At 36.6% G+C, this 13,163-nt stretch overlaps 1 protein-coding gene across 3 annotated transcripts in view; it reads right to left on the reverse strand.

The window, feature by feature from the left end:
* The window catches only part of KIAA0825, a 366,826-nt gene that overhangs the window by 290,799 nt on the left and 62,864 nt on the right, over positions 1–13,163 (reverse strand). The window lies entirely within an intron of this gene.

Here is a 13,163-nt window from a genome sequence, read left to right on the forward strand (position 1 = left end):
TACGGCTAAGTACCTTTTCCTGCCATCAAACTCTACTCCAAAAAAAAAAAACCCCAAAAACATGCTAAAGATTGCATGTTAAAAAAAAAGACTGGAAGGAAATGAAACAAAAGGTTAATAGCAATTACCCCTGGGTGATGAAATTTGGTGTTTTTAATTTTACTTTTCTATATTTTCTAAATTTTTTGAAGGCATAAGATGAAACTCTTCATTTACAAATAAATAAATAAATAAAGAGGAAACATGCCCAACTGCATCTTCCAATATATATGTTTTTAAAATTCCGTTAAAAGTATCCTTAGCTCTGAAACTAAAAAGATGTACTATTTTATTTTAATTTTCATTTAAAAATCTGTGCATTAATTATCATAAATCTTTGTGGAGTAAACTGGTGACCTTAAGCATAATGTCATCTGTGGAGCCACATGGATATGACATATTACTACCACCTGATGGCAGCATATCTAAACTGCAAGAAAGCTTATAAACAGGAAAATTATTTTGAAGCTGAATCCCTTCACCCCAAACTGACAAGTTATGCATTTGCCTCTTAATAGTATTAAGAAACATCTGTTACTAAAAAGGTCACTACTGTTTTGAAAATATCATTGCTATTAATTATCGATTCCATGTGATAGAAACACGGAGGCTTTGGAAACCAAGCTCTGATGATTAAAATTGATGTCATATGAAATTCTCTTCTTCGAAATTCGTATAAGGTATTGGTTGCATATAAAACATACACTGTAAAACATTAAGGAAAGATTTTTCAGGAGACTTCTGAGCATGAGCGAATTCAAACTAAATTACCTTGAAACAAATACATTCTGAGAATCAAAGAGTCTTTTCATGAAAACAAAGAACTTGCAAGAAAAACAATACCTCCTTAGGCCACAGGCCACTCAGTTTCCTGATGAGACAGTCTTACTCAGGAATACCAGTTCTAAGTCTGACACAGATTGGTATATATTTTCTTAATTTACGTAAGCACTTCTATGGACTGAGAAACACGATGCCCAAAGCACACACCTTGACTCTAGGGACTGGTTATCAAAGGTTTTTATTATAGCATCCTCCTGTGTCTCACTCAGTCAAACCTAATAGATTACAGCAATGTGAATTGGAAAGGCTCAGCCGTTAGTCTGCCTAAATCTATTTCAATCAAGACTCAGCTTTTAGGCTAATCTCTAACATGTGAATCTGGGTAGAGGCCAATAACTACAACTTATAAATAGAGTAAAGCCTTCAGAGAGCTAGATATTTTAGTAATTTGTCCAAACACTGATAAAGGGATTGAGCAGTTGCATTTCAGAGGACCTCCCTCATTGATACAAACTAAGACAGTTGAGCTGGCTTTTAAAATCATTTTGTCACAAGTTTTAAAATGACAGAATTCACCTGTACCTGATTTTGTTTTTATGTGGCTAAATATCTTGTCATTCTGCCATTCACCACTGTCTATACATCTTGCTTTAAAAGTCTGAAGTCTAGAGATTTATCGCCTGATTATTATTCAAAATGAATATTTTCAAAATTTAAGATGAATATCAGTTTGGCAATTTATCTTCTTTAACTGAGGTCAAAATTAATTTAAAAATTAATTTTCAACATCTAAAAGGTAACATTATTTTCATATATGTGTAGTAACATTGCTGATGGAGATGGTGATCTTGGGTGGGAGGAGGTCTATATATATCCTCAGACTTAAATGATGCAAGATCTTGATCTAGCTTTTCAGAAATAACATGATACTTCTCTTTATTCTGGTTTAAGTGTTTTCTATTTTACTGTAAGTTTCTTCTAATTTTCTTTAGAAACACGGTCAGTCGTGAAAATACAACCAAGGTAATTCGGCAAATAGAAATCCAGTTAGCACATTTATTAACTAAAAATGTCAAAAGTCTAATGTAGATGTAGAATCTCTGCCCTAAACAGTTTAAATTCTCAAATTTACACCATTAGTTGGCTTACCAAGGACTTTGTAAAAGCATATTCTTAACTTTATTTGTAATATTAAAACCACTGAAAATACCCTAAATGTCCATCAATACGAGAATAGTTATATTCATTCAGTGAAATAGTCATGAAAATAAACTAGAAATACAGTTATCAACATAGATGACTCTAACAAATGTAATGTTGAGAGGAAAAAAGGTATAAATGAATACAAACCATACAATAGTTTGAAAACATGCCATATGACCCTACATGTTGTTCAGGATTATAAAAATATGTAGTAAAAGTGTAAAAAAATGTGCTGGAGAAAGGAGTACAATCTATAAAAATGCTGAATCACTGTGATGTACACCTGAAACTAATACAGTATTTTATTTTATTTTATTTTATGAATTTTATTTTATGTATTTTTTTATCCAGCAGGTTCTTATTAGTCATCAATTTTATAAACATCAGTGTATACATGTCAATCCCAATCGCCCAATTCAGCACACCACCAACCCCACCCCTCCCGCGGCTTTCCCCCCTTGGTGTCCATACGTCTGTTCTCTACATCTGTGTCTCAACTTCTGCCCTGCAAACTGGTTCATCTGTACCATTTTTCTAGGTTCCACATACATACATTAATATAAGATATTTGTTTTCCTCTTTCTGACTTACTTCACTCTGTAGGACAGTCTCTAGATCCATCCACGTCTCAACAAATGACTCAATTTCGTTCCTTTATACGGTTGAGTAATATTCCATTGTATATATGTAGCACATCTTCTTTATCCATTCGTCTGTCGATGGGCATTTACATTGCTTCCATGACCTGGCTATTGTAAATAGTGCTGCAATGAACATTGGGGTGCATGTGTCCTTTTGAATTATGGTTTTCTCTGGGTATATGTCCAGTAGTGGGATTGCTGGATCATATGGTAATTCTATTTTTAGTTTTTTAAGGAACCTCCATACTGTTCTCCATAGTGGCTGTATCAATTTACATTCCCACCAACTGTGCAAGAGGGTTCCTTTTCTCCACACCCTCTCCAGCATTTGTTATTTGTAGATTTTCTGATGATGCCCATTCTAACTGGTGTGAGGTGATACCTCATTGTAGTTTTGATTTGCATTTCTCTAATAATTAGTGATGTTGAGCAGCTTTTCATGTGCTTCTTGGCCATCTGTATGTCTTCTTTGGAGAAATGTCTATTTAGGTCTTCTGTCCATTTTTAGATTGGATTGTTTGTTTCTTTAATATTGAGCTGCATGAGCTATTTATATATTTTGGAGATTAATCCTTTGTCCGTTGATTCGTTTGCAAATATTTTCTCCCATTCTGAGGGTTGTCTTTTCGTCTTGTTTATGGTTTCCTTTGCTGTGCAAAAGCTTTGAAGTTTCATTAGGTCCCATTTGTTTATTTTTGTTTTTATTTCCATTACTCTAGGAGGTGGATCAAAAAAGATCTTGCTGTGATTTATGTCATAGAGTGTTCTTCCTATGCTTTCCTCTAAGAGTTTTATAGTGTCCGGTCTTACATTTAGGTCTTGAATCCATTTTGAGTTTATTTTTGTGTATGGTGTTAGGGAGTGTTCTAATTTCATTCTTTTACATGTAGCTGTCCAGTTTTCCCAGCACCATTTATTGAAGAGACTGTCTTTTCTCCATTGTATATGCTGCCTTTGACATAGATTAGTTGACCATAGGTGTGTGGAATTATCTTTGGGTTTTCTATCTTGTTCCATTGATATATATTTCTGTTTTTGTGCCAGTACCATAATGTCTTGATTAATGTAGCTTTGGAGTATAGTCTGAAGTCAGGGAGACTGATTCCTCCAGCTCCGCTTTTTTCCCTCAGGACTGCTTTGGCTATTCGGGGTCTTCTGTGTCTGCATACAAATTTTAAGATTTTTTGTTCTACTTCCGTAAAAAATGCCATTGGTAATTTGATAGGGATTGCATTGAATCTGTAGATTGCTTTGGGTAGTATAGTCATTTTCACAATATTGATTCTTCCATTCCAAGAACATGGTATATCTCTCCATCTGTTGGTATCGTCTTTAATTTCTTTCATCAGTGTCTTACAGCTTTCTGCATACAGGTCTTTTGTCTCCCTAGGTAGGTTTATTCCTAGGTATTTTATTCTTTTTCTTGCAATGGTAAATGGGAGTGTTTCCTTAATTTCTCTTTCAGATTTTTCATCATTAGTGTATAGGAATGCAAGAGATTTCTGTGCATTAATTTTGTATCCTGCAACTTTACCAAATTCATTGATTAGCTCTAGTAATTTTCTGGTGGCATTTTTAGGATTCTCTATGTATAGTATCATGTCATCTGCAAACAGTGACAGTTTTACTTCTGCTTTTCCAAGTTGTATTCCTTTTATTTCTTTTTCTTCTCTGATTGCTGTGGCTAGGACTTCCAAAACTATACTGAATAACAATGGTGAGAGCAGACATCCTTGTTTTGTTCCTGATCTTAGAGGAAATGCTTTCAGTTTTTCACCATTGAGAATGATGTTTGCTGTGGGTTTGTCGTATATGGCCTTTATTATGTTGCGGTAGGTTCCCTCTATGCCCACTTTCTGGAGAGTTTTTATCATAAATGGGTGTTGAATTTTGTCAAAAGCTTTTTCTGCATCTATTGAGATGATCACATGGGTTTTATTCTTCAATTTGTTAATATGGTGTATCACATTGATTGATTTGAGTATACTGAAGAATCCTTGCATCCCTGGGATAAATCCCACTTGATTGTGGTGTATGATCCTTTTAATGTGTTGTTGGATTCTGTTTGCTAGTATTTTTTTGAGGATATTTGCATCTATATTCATCAGTGATATTGGTCTGTAATTTTCTTTTTTTGGAGTGTTTTTGTCTGGTTTTGGTATCAGGGTGATGGTGGCCTCATAGAATGAGTTGGGGAGTGTTCCTTCCTCTGCAATTTTTTGGAAGAGTTTGAGAAGGATATATGTTAGCTCTTCTCTAAATGTTTGATAGAATTCACCTGTGAAGCCATCTGGTCCTGGACTTTTGTTTGTTGGAAGATTTTTAATCACAGTTTCAATTTCATTACTTGTGATTGGTCTCTTCATATTTTCTATTTCTTCCTGGTGCAGTCTTGGAAGGTTATACCTTTCTAAGAATTTGTCCATTTCTTCCAGGTTGTCCATTTTATTGGCATAGAGTTGCTTCTAGTAGTCTCTTAGGATGCTTTGTATTTCTGTGGTGTCTGTTGTAACTTCTCATTTTTCATTTCTAATTTTATTGATTTGGGTCCTCTCCCTCATTTTCTTGATGAGTCTGGCTAATGGTTTATCAATTTTGTTTATCTTCTCAAAGAACCAGCTTTTAGTTTTCAATAAAATCAATCTTTGCTATTGTTTTCTTTGTTTCTATTTCATTTATTTCTGCTCTGATCATTATGATTTCTTTCCTTCTGCTAACTTTCGGTTTTGTTTGTTCATTCTCTAGTTCCTTTAGGTGTAAGGTTAGATTGTTTATTTGAGATTTTTCTTGTTTCTTGAGGTAGGCTTGTATAGCTATAAGATTCCCTCTTAGAACTGCTTTTGCTGCATCCCATAGGTTTTGGATCATCATGTTTTCATTGTCATTTGTCTCTAGGTATTTTTTGATTTCCTCTTTGATTTCTTCAGCGATCTCTTGGTTATTTAGTAACGTATTGTTTAGCCTCCATGTGTTTGTCTTTTTTACGTTTTTTTCCCTGTAATTCATTTCTAGTCTCATAGCATTGTGGTCAGAAAAGATGCTTGATATGATTTCAATTTTCTTAACTTTACTGAGGCTTGATTTGTGACCCAAGATGTGATCTATCTTGGAGAATGTTCCATGTGCACTTGAGAAGAAAGTGTAATCTGCTGTTTTTTGATGGAATGTCCTATAAATATCAATTAAATCTATCTGGTCTATTGTGTCATTTAAAGCTTCTGTTTCCTTATTTATTTTCATTTTGGATGATCTGTCCATTGGTGTAAGTGAGGGGTTAAAGTCCCCCACTATTATTGTGTTACTGTCGATTTCCTCTTTTAGAGCTGTTAGCAGTTGCCTTATGTATTGATGTGCTCCTATGTTGGGTGCATATATATTTATAATTGTTATATCTTCTTCTTGGATTGATCCCTTGATCATTATGTAGTGTCCTTCCTTGTCTTTTGTAACATTCTTTATTTTAAAGTCTATTTTATCTGATATGAGTATTGCTACTCCAGCTTTCTTTTGATTTCCATTTGCATGGAATATCTTTTTCCATCCCCTCACTTTCGGTCTGTATGTGTTCCTATATCTGAAGTGGGTCTCTTGTAGACAGCATATATATGGGTCTTGTTTTTGTATCCATTCAGCAAGCCTGTGTCTTTTGGTTGGAGCATTTAATCCATTCACGTTTAAGGTAATTATTGATATGTATGTTCCTATGACCATTGTCTTAATTGTTTTGGGTTTGTTTTTGTAGGTCCTTTTCTTCTCTTGTGTTTCCCACTTAGAGAAGTTCCTTTAGCATTTGTTGTAGAGCTGGTTTGGTGGTGCTGAATTCTCTTAGCTTTTGCTTGTCTGTAAAGCTTTTGATTTCTCCATCAAATCTAAATGAGATCCTTGCTGGGTAGAGTAATCTTGGTTGTACGTTCTTCCCTTTCATCACTTTAAGTATATCATGCCACTCCCTTCTGGCTTGTAGAGTTTCTGCTGAGAAATCAGCTGTTAACCTTATGGGAGTTCCCTTGTATATTATTTGTCGTTTTTCCCTTGCTGCTTTCAATAATTTTTCTTTGTGTTTAATTTTTGCCAATTTGATTACTATGTGTCTCAGCGTGTTTCTCCTTGGGTTTATCCTGTATGGGATTTGCTGCGCTTCCTGGAGTTAGGTGGCTATTTCCTTTCCCATATTAGGGAAGTTTTTGACTATAATCTCCTCAAATATTTTCTCTGGTCCTTTCTCTCTCTCTTCTCCTTCTGGGACCCCTATAATGCGAATGTTGTTGCATTTAATGTCATCCCAGAGGTCTCTTAGACTGTCTTCATTTCTTTTCATTCTTTTTTCTTTAATCTGTTCCACATCATTGAACTCCACCATTCTGTCTTCCAGGTCACTTATCCGTTCTTCTGCCTCAGTTATTCTGCTATTGATTCCTTCTAGTGTAGTTTTCATTTCAGTTATTTTATTGTTCATCCCTATTTGTTTGTTCTTTAATTCTTCTAGGTCTTTGTTAAACATTTCTTGCATCTTCTCGATCTTCGCCTACATTCTTTTTTCGAGGTCCTGGATCATCTTCACTATCATTTTTCTGAATTCTTTTTCTGGAAGGTTGCCTATCTCCACTTCATTTAGTTGTTTTTCTGGGGTTTTATCTTGTTCCTTCATCTGGTACATAGTCCTCTGCCTTTTCATCTTTCTGTCTATCTTTCTGTGAATGTGGTTTTTGTTCCACAGGCTGCAGGATTGTAGTTCTTCTTGCTTCTGCTGTCTGCCCTCTGGTGGATGAGGCTATCTAAGAGGCTTGTGTAAGTTTCCTGATGGGACGGACTGGTGGTGGATAGAGCTGACTGTTGCTCTGGTGGGCAGAGCTCAGTAAAACTTTAATCTGCTTGACTGTTAATGGGTGGGGCTGGGTTCCCTCCCTGTTGGTTGTTTGGCCTGAGGCAACCCAACACTGGAGCCTCCCTGGGCTCTTTGGTGGGGCTAATGACAGACTCTGGGAGGGCTCACGCCAAGGAGTACTTCCTAGAACTTCTGCTGCCAGTGTCCTTGTCCCCACGGTGAGCCACAACCACCCCCCCACCTCTACAGGAGACCCTCCAACACTAGCAGGTAGGTCTGGTTCGGTCTCCCCTGGCGTCACTGCTCCTTCCCCTGGGTCCCGATAAGCACGCTACTTTGTGTGTGCCCTCCAAGAGTGGAGTCTCTGTTTCCCCCAGTCCTGTCAAAGTCCTGCAATCAATTCCCACTAGGCTCCAAAGTCTGATTCTCTCGGAATTCCTCCTCCCATTGCCGGACCCCCAGGTTGGGAAGCCTGATGTGGGGCTCAGAACCTTCACTCCAGTGGGTGGACTTCTGTGGTATAAGTGTTCTCCAGTCTGTGAGTCACCCACCCAGAAGTTATGGGATTTGATTTTATTGTGATTGTGCCCCTCCTACCATCTCATTGTGGCTTCTCCTTTGTCTTTAGATGTGGGGTATCGTTTTTGGCGAGTCCCAGTGTCTTCCTGTCGATGATTGTCCAGCAGCTAGTTGTGATTCTGGTGTTGTCACAAGAGGGAGTGAGAGCACGTCTTTCTACTCCGCCATCTTGGTTCCTCTACTCTAATACAGTATTTTAAATCAACTATACTTTAATAATAAATACGTACTTACATACATACATTTGGAAAAAAAAAAAGAAATGTGCTGGAATGAGCAACATCACCAAATGCAGGGTGGGGATGGAAGTGGGATGAGACTGGGGAGATGCACATAGTGAGTTTTAGCACTAGTGGTAATGTTTTATTCCTTAAACTGGATGGTGGGCACATGAATGTTTATCATAGTACTCTTTATGCCTTTTCATATGTCTCAACACTTAATAAATTTGTACCCCAACGTGCTTTAATTATAATGACTGAATTATCCGAGTTAATGGTGTGTGCAAGTGGATGCATTACCAAGAGGCTGTGTGTAAAACAGTTTATAAACCATTTTTAAGATGCAACATGCAGTATGCTTTTTAAAAGGATATCTGTGGTAATTTTCTCATTCAACATTCAATCCTAGGTTCTTTGAGTGTGAAAATTACTTACTGAATGAAGGCATATTTGATAAACATTAACTGAATACTGAATATGTAGTAGGCACTGTGATATATGCTAAGGGCCTAAACATGAATAAGACATGGTCCCATCCCTAAAGGAATTCTTTCTAGTGAGAGAGATAAGCCTGTAAATGGATAACTACATTACAGTAAGACTTGATAAGAGGTGTGTGTATGACGTGCTAAGCGAGTACAATAGAGTACAACAGGAGGGAGCCACTCAACGTGCCTCTGGGAGGTGTAGAAAAGGCTTTTCCCTGTAGAAAAGGAGATTATATGCAAGGATATTGATGCTTTAAGAAAACTAATGAAATCATTGTGCTTAGAAGTCCCTGACCCCTGACCCCTGAGAATTCAGTGCTGATCATCTGATCTCACTGCCATGTCACTTTATAATGATCAATATATATATCTGGATGATAAAAAATATGAATTTATTTTTTTGGTCACAACTACACTTATGCATATATGTATGTGTGTATGTATATATGCACTATCTTACTCCAAAAGGACAGAGATGTCCTATAACTAAACAGACAGCATTAAACAACAACAGCACAACAGATGATTAATATTGGGCTGGTGTAGTTGAGGACAGGAAGAGGAACTGAGAAAAAGAGAATAATTATGACATAAAATCTTGGCACTTAAGCTGACTGTAAAAACTCTTACAAGATGGAAAACACATAGTCTTTATTATTCAGTCACAGAAAAGTTCAAAGAGAAAAAAATGTATGTTCTACCGGTAAAAATTATTAGAACTTCTTTGATGTAAAGGTTGTAGAGAACATATAGGTTTGCTTTAATAGAAGGTTAGATTTTTTATTCTTATTTTTTTAGATCAAGGTAGAGGTGTCAAAAATGGCAGAGATTAAAGACTATTTCTACAGTATGGGAAATGTAAACATTACAAAAATTTTTTTTAAGTTTTTACATTTTTGGTGCTCTTGTTTATACTTTTCACCAACATAAATTCAGTCTAAGGAAAAGGCTTTTTCAATTCTATCATATGTTTAAAAACACCAAGAAATAGTTGTGAGGTAAATAAGAGTTTTCTGGTTTTTAGATAAGTCTAGCTCATCTAAAGAGATTATTAAAATTCCTTGAAATTAACAGTAATTATTAGGGAAGAGGGCTGATGTATAAAAACTAGTATGTAATTAAAACGTAAGTCAGCCATGAAATAAAAACTTATTTTCCTGAGACAAAGATATTTCTAGATAATATTTTTTAAAAGGCTGAGAAAAGGATTTATAAAACAACTACTTTAATGAAAGTGTAGTAAGAAATCAGACATTTTTGCTGAACTATTTTCGATTTCAGAGACGTTTTGGTTATTTCAAAAAGTTTTAACTACACTTTCAGGAAAAAAAATCCTTGCCCCCAAATCCTGTTAACAACACTCTCATTAAGTCTTTCTCAAATGAATCTTCCCCTTTCCATTCCTACTGTGAAAGACAGGGCTCAGGATCTTATCACCTCTCATCTGGACTACAGAAATAGCTTCCCAAGATTCCCATCTATTGTCAGCCTTCCTTTTGTTCGGAGTTATTCTCTGAGGAAGACAGTATGAAAGGAAACCTTAGAGTTAGGACCCTCCATTATTTGTTGCTTTATATCACCAATCCTTACCACATAAGTTTACAGAGGCTCTAGAATGGTCCAGATTGCTTCAGGAAAGTTCAGACCCTGTGTAGGGCTGTGCCAATCTAAAAAATCTGAAGCGCTCCCCAAAGAGTCAACCAATTGTGAAATACTCCCCAACTTCCAGTCAATGGCAGGGTAGTCCTGGCAGTACTGTAGTGAGCCTGGCATCATATCCCAAGGCACAGTTTTCATTCTTAAATTTATGTCTGACTTCGGATCCCTTTCCCTAGACTATAGTGATGATGGGAGCTCAATGGAAGTGGCACAGGGCTGTGTTAACAACATAAAGAACATTTCCCGGAAATGTTCTATAGGGGTATCAGGACATGGCAGTTTAATACCCATGACAAGCAAGAGTAAGTTAATTTGCTTTCTTTTTTATCTATGGAGGCTTGCCTAGCTTCCATATTCAGCACAGTTACTAAAGTCAGAATGTGGCTTATCCCAATGAAACCACAAAAGTTGAAATCAGGAGAAATGCAGGGAATCTGTACCAGCATTTACTCTGTGATGATTCCCTTGATTCTCTTCCTGAGAAAGAGATAGAAAAAAGAAGAGAGAGGGAGAACATACATAATAATGAAAATCAGAAGAGATCTGGGAACACATCTGATTTACATCTTTATCTCCATTGCCCCAATAAATTCAATCACTAAGCCAGACAACAGATTTGACTGCAAGTTACAAACTGAGGGTTTTAATAGTACATATGGTCACATTGTGAGGAGGCAGGACATATAGCATACAGTTTCATATACTGCCGACAGGAGAGAAGACAGCTGCAGCACTTCTGTGGAACAATTTTATAACAGCTAATTGCACAACTTCTAAGAAACCATCACATAAACTTTCTTAAGGAAGGAAGGACACATACATGCATGTGTGTGTGCAGTAATAGTAGAAAGACTGCAAATAACGCAAATGCTCATCAAGAGGGAATTGGCTTGTTCTATGGAGAGATTTTAAAAATACATTAAGTTAAAAAAATCTAATTGCAGCATATACACAAATTCCCATTTGTGTAAAAAGGGGGATATATTCTTGGGTGCACACATCTATATGTAGAGAACATTTCTGGATAATTATACAGTAATTCACTAATATAGGGTACCTCTGAAGACCAAGACTAGGAGAGTCAGAAGAGTAAGAAAACTTTTCCTCATCTCTGCCCTTCCATACTCAATTTTTCCTTATATCTGCCTTTCTCTACCGTCTGAAATTTTTCCTGAGTATGTATTACTTTTATAATGTAAAATACTTAATGGAAAAGAAAACTATCACATTCTACTCATCTAACTTCACACTAGCTGAAGCTAAAGCAAACACAATAGATGTCTAACAAACACATTTATTGATCATCCTCCAGCCTACTTTCTGCCAGGGCTGTTTTAGGTAATGAGAATATAATGAAGAACAGCTGGTCTTTAAAGCAGACATATAGGAAATAAGAATACCATTTTGCAGGCCCCCAACTCAGCTCCATCCCAAGTTCCATAAAAAGGTATTCTTAGTCGATTCTAGAATAAAGATTGTGATTAGCAAATGCTGTGGTGTTAGTGACCCTTTTAAGACAAGGTGTTGACTCTGTTAAATCCTTGACAAGACTCTTTTCCAGGGAAAGCTGTCCGGGTTGGGTTAGATCTCGAGGCATCAATCATCTACAGGAAAGATGAGCCAGCCACAGCAGTCACATCTCCTTACCAGGGCTCAGTCCCCTTTTAGTATTTCCTCCCCTGTTCTTGACCTCACAGCTGGGTTGTCTTTACCTGGCACCTCTGGTTGGTATCTCAGGGGTGGGGGGCTTAGTTCCCCCTGGACCATTAACTCTGACCCTCAATGGGGAGTAGTGGCCTGACTATTGCTGGCTCAATCTCCTCATCAGGTCTAGATTCTTAGTACAATATTATTCATACTTTTGTTATTAAAACAGTTTATAAATAGGAAGACACTTACTTCCCTTTCCTTATTTCCCATGAAAAGATAATTACAATAATATTCCTTAGGAATATCCCAGGCAATAATTCTTTATTGTCTTATGCCTATTTGGCCAAAAGTAGATAAAGCTAACACACATAAAAATAAAAGTTATACTTTTAAAACCTGTCAAACACTTAAAATGTATGCATTACCTGAAAGAATCTCTTAACAATCATCTAGTGGAGCTACTGATCCCACATTTTATGCCACTTATCTCAGCCTCCTAAAGCAGAGGTCTAATGAAAGCATCGAGGGCACACAATACAGGACTCTGGAGAAAGAAGTTGGAGCACCATACATTATCTGAATGGAGCTAATGGTGACAGAAAATGATGAGGAGGAAGTGGTCCAATATGCCACCTTGAAACAGAGAGCATGGTTAAATTTATAGAAACCATGTATCCAATATTCTGTCACAATATAAAGTTAATGCCTTCCCTACCACCCGGACACCACCTCTCCTGGATCAAGACAAACAATATGATCCATGGTAGCACTTCTTGTTCTTTCTTTAGATTAAAAAAAAAAATAAAAATGTAGAAATCCTGCACAGTGCCAGCAAAACTTACATCCTGGGGTACACACAAAGATTGTCTATAATTAAGAAACAGATAGGCAAAAGAAACTCTTAATGATGCAATTATAGCTATCCAACTGAACATTAAGAGGAGAAGAATCATTCATGTCATATTGTAAGCCCAAGAGAACTTCTAGACCTCAATATTGTGTTAAACTAATAATAAGTTCCATTCAGCTCAAAAAAGATTTCAGTGCTACATGTGGTTTTTGGTTACTGAAGTGA

Source organism: Balaenoptera borealis (assembly GCF_965194805.1).
Source record: "Balaenoptera borealis genome assembly, chromosome: 2".
NCBI lineage: Eukaryota > Metazoa > Chordata > Mammalia > Artiodactyla > Balaenopteridae > Balaenoptera > Balaenoptera borealis.